Below are 4491 nucleotides of genomic sequence, written 5' to 3'. Positions count from 1 at the left end.
AAGTGCAAAACATTTGCAAACTTGGGACCAGGTATACAGCAATGCTGCCAGGATGTTACCTAAAGGGGGGAGATCCCCCTTGCCACAAAAATAAGGCAGGAGTAGAAACTCTGAAGAAAAAAAATAAATGGTAGAAGAAATGACCATAGTTCAATATTTACATAACACTTAAAAATCCATTTCTTTTTCTTCGTTCAAAGATATCACCTCAACCTGTATAAGCATTAATTTGTTGATTGTTTCTTATCACAACTTGTTAATTATCCGTACATGCCAACCCCTGGTGAGGCAAAAGTGTAATCCAAGTGGACAAACCGAGCAGAAAAAGAGTAATCAACATATAACATGATGATACAAACTCAATGGACAACGTGATTTATTTATTCCTCTGGTCTTTTAACATCATTTACTGCTTAAAGTTGTCTTTTAGCTTCAGAAAGCAACAGACTGTACCAGCCGAGATCATCAATGTTTTGCACAAGAGTAGAGCACTAAATACTGGGTTACTGAGCCTGGATCTGAATTCAGTTTTATTTTTGTTAACAATACTGAACAATCTTTCAGTCAGGACTAGAATGTTAAAGAACCAATATTTTTTTCATAACCTGACAAAGAAGTGGAAATTTATATTTTCCAGTGATTGAGTCTTTTAGCTGGGATATCAGGTGCAATTGTACATATGAAATACATTGTCAGGTAGAATGCCAACTTGATACTTCACTAATTCTCCTCCTAATTCATCAGCAGCCTTTCCTGCAGGAAGGTGCATCAAATTATAGGGACAACCTGTTATGTACACTGATGGAGACATTTCACAATATAGGATGCATCTCCTTTAAGAACTCAAGTTATCACTAATGCAGTATCAGCTGAAAAGCCCATACAGTTCTGCCAACTTGTATCGTGTTTCTTCAAAGATTATAAAGCAAATCAATAATGAAACAACACTGTTTGTCCTATTCATTGTCAGGAGTATCTGACACAGACTGTACAACTTTTTGTAATCATAGTCACTACTCCCATCTGTGGCAATACTAAAAGACACAATTGTAAGGGCTTCTGCTGTTTTAAGTGAAGCTAAACACTGAACAATATTAGATGATTTTTCCTCTCCTTACACATACATATTTTTCTGCAATTTTGGAATCGGGTAACATCTGTTTGAACAAAGGATCAACATGGTCTGCTACCGATATGGGCAGTCCATGTTCTATTAAGAGCTCAGTAAATAATGCCTCACATTTATAACATTCATGTCCACAATCGAGTTCTGCTTTAAAAAAGAAGTTACCTTAGATCAGAGTTAGTAAGACAAGCTATTTGATGTGTTTCTTTGTTTCCAAGAGATATTTTCCACATCAAATTTACCACCATGACCCATATTAAAACCCTCTCCACACAGCCTGCAATGGGTGTGATGTTGCTCTCGAATGCAATGCTGTATTAGGTCATTCATGTATTCATCTTTGGGGGATTCTGTATTTGTCATTTTCTAATCCATCTGCGATATTATTTGAAAAATATTTTTACTCTCAACAATTTGACTTGAATTTTAGTGCCAAATATATACAGACTGGTTTTGTACCAGATATTAATTAGAACAAAGAATATGAAAGCAAAGGAGTAAAAATTAGTAAAACAGTCTGTTTTCTCCTAACTAAGCCATACAGCATCTAAAAATAGAATATAATGATAGTTTGAGGAAAGTACATCCAGGTCTATTGTATACTTGTATAAAAACAATTAGACATGACCTGTAGTTCATAAAAGATTGGTTCTCTAACAAACATGAATCATAACAATGAACCTGGGGTCAAAGGTTTGAAAGTAGAAACCAGCACGTTTCTAGGAAATAGGACAGCTGCTATATATAGAATAAACTAATAATGTTAGAAAAGAGCAAGCAAGTCTACAGACAAGCGAACTGGCTACTCTTATGTCAAATTTACATTGAAGTCGTCTTTTCTTGAATATGATCTGCGAAATGGAAAGTTAATAAAAATTAAGAAAACAAATTACTGATTTATTTGGGAGGAGAATATACCAAATAAAGTGCAATCCATAAACTGTCAGGCAAAAGGTGTAATTTAGTGAAAAACAGCATAATGATTATGCCCAAAACATGACCATCACATGATTTTGGCCTTCCATAAAAAAAGCTGAACAAATTTAAGGGGGGTCTGGGGGGCCTCCCACAACAGTGTCGTGAGGGATATTACCTACCCCCAATCCGGGGTCCAGAAATGCATTTTACACACATAAAAAACTGCTCCTGGTGCAACTTATGATCATAAAATAAACCAAAATAAACATTTGAAACACTAATAAACTTATCAAAAATGTTAAACTTGATTTTTATAATTTCACAACATTTATTGTCACATGAATTAGTTTTCCAATACTATTGATGCTTAAGTTATTTCATATGCATGTCAGTGTTCACATCATAATTAAGTCACAATAATTTGTCAATTTTTGCATGGAATATATTATATTTCTCTCTTTTCATACCAAATCTGTAAAATAAACACCCAATTACATCAACTATATACAAATAATCCCATACATTCACTTGTCTTTTTTTCTCCAACAGACAACCTGTTGATATGCCAGTTGGCTTTGACAGAGATTTCTTTAGCCTTCCTTTTTGGGCTCAATGTACAATCATTTCTTTTCCTTCTCAATGAGAGCCTTTTCCCTTTTATTAGTGACATGCATTGTGCATATTCTGACAGAGGGCTACATCTGTTCTCTCATGCAAGAAATATTTCTTCTTATAGTAATTAACTGCACTTTTTCCAGATGCCTTCTGAGTTTCAATTTTTACGTATGCAGATTCCTTTGTAGGTCCTGTTCTAAACTCTTCCAACCATGATTACCTTAATTTAGGTCTTTCTTGCAGAGGTGACAAAATGCCAGTCCTCTAGCATTTAGTTTTCTTATAAGCTGACCAACTAAATTTCCATCAACTTTTTGCTCCAGCTATTCACACTTTTTAAAAATCCTATATCTAAATTTTTTGTGTCATGGTCTCTCTCAACAACTTGGGATGCCACGTTTTGCAAGCATGCCTCTTCTTTCCATTGTCATCAGTTTCCATTACACGAAGATTCATTGGATGAATTGAAACCTTTGACCAATCAGAACTCTTTACGAGAGTCATGTGCTAACTAATATATAATATGGAACAAACAGTTTACAAGGGTCATTGCGAAATGGGACCAGACAGACTGTTTTTAAAAAACTGAATAGGAAATTATATAAATAACGGACTATATCAAGAAAAAACTAATTCAAGTCAGGAGAAAAGTGGAATTTTGCTTTCAAACAGAAAAGTCATGCCTGGTGATGGTTAGCACGTATGCATACTGTATATAAACATTGTTCTGTGCTGAAAACCTTTCACAGCCTGCTGTCTGAAGGGGCAAACACATAGCTAGGTTTCTTGAAACAGTACTTTACTTTATAATATGACTGACCTACTATCTGTTCCATAATGCTGTATTAGGATTTTAAGTCCATTAATGACATAGCCTGCCTGATGAGGCAGAGGTATTTTGATCCAATTAATGTCTTCACTTCCAAATGTCATTTGTAGTTTCATATTCTTGACCCTTACAGGGAAACAGTTTTATAGCACAAGATCCCACAGGGCTAAATTGCTGGAGAAAGACATGAAAACTGCACTCCACTTTTAAATTATCTGTGTTTAAAGTTGGCTTATTATGCTGCCTTTCTTATATTTAATTTTGAAATAAAAGGGGCCAGCATGTGTGACCAGCCAGACATCTCTTTTTGTCCATCCAGACACTTATTCATTATTTTTGTTTTGGTTAAAAATCACAAAATGTTATCTTCATTAACTCTTTCCCAGTTTTACTAATCTGATATACTTCATAACTTAAAAAAAAAAAATTGCCTGAATCACTAATATCAGCCAGTATTGCTGAATAAAATCTGCATCCAAAGATGAACTGCTCTGTATTTTAGACGTGCATTTGTAAAACTTCCTTGATGCAAGTCTCAAACATAAGACATAATGCTTGTTCCATGGCACAATGTGCCAATCAAATTTAGTGCAACAAACACTCGTATCAAGGTGTCTCAAATATGTTACCAGTTCAGACAAAAGACAGCATGACAAGCACCATAATACCTAACTGTTGAAAGGCCCAGAGTGTCTGTGTGGTCTAAAGTGCTCTCTGTTACGGATCAATGTTACCAGTTCAGACAAAAGACAGCATGACAAGCACCATAATACCTAACTGTTGAAAGGCCCAGAGTGTCTGTGTGGTCTAAAGTGCTCTCTGTTATGGATCACTGCCATCTCACCTCTGTCTGCATGGGTTCGAGTCTCGGATTTGGCCAATGTGGGTACGTGAGAAAGCTTGCCAGTAGCTTCTTATGGGTCAGTGGTTCTTTTGGTGTTTTTCCCAGATTCATCCTCCACCATTAATACTAGCTGCCATGTATAGTCTATCGTGTGCTGAC

The sequence above is a fragment of the Sinohyriopsis cumingii genome, chromosome 14, assembly GCF_028554795.1.
Source record: "Sinohyriopsis cumingii isolate HCF-2022 chromosome 14, ASM2855479v2, whole genome shotgun sequence".
Taxonomy (NCBI): Eukaryota; Metazoa; Mollusca; class Bivalvia; order Unionida; family Unionidae; genus Sinohyriopsis; species Sinohyriopsis cumingii.
The sequence above is the reverse complement of the archived record's forward strand: the minus strand, read 5'-3'. Positions refer to the sequence as shown.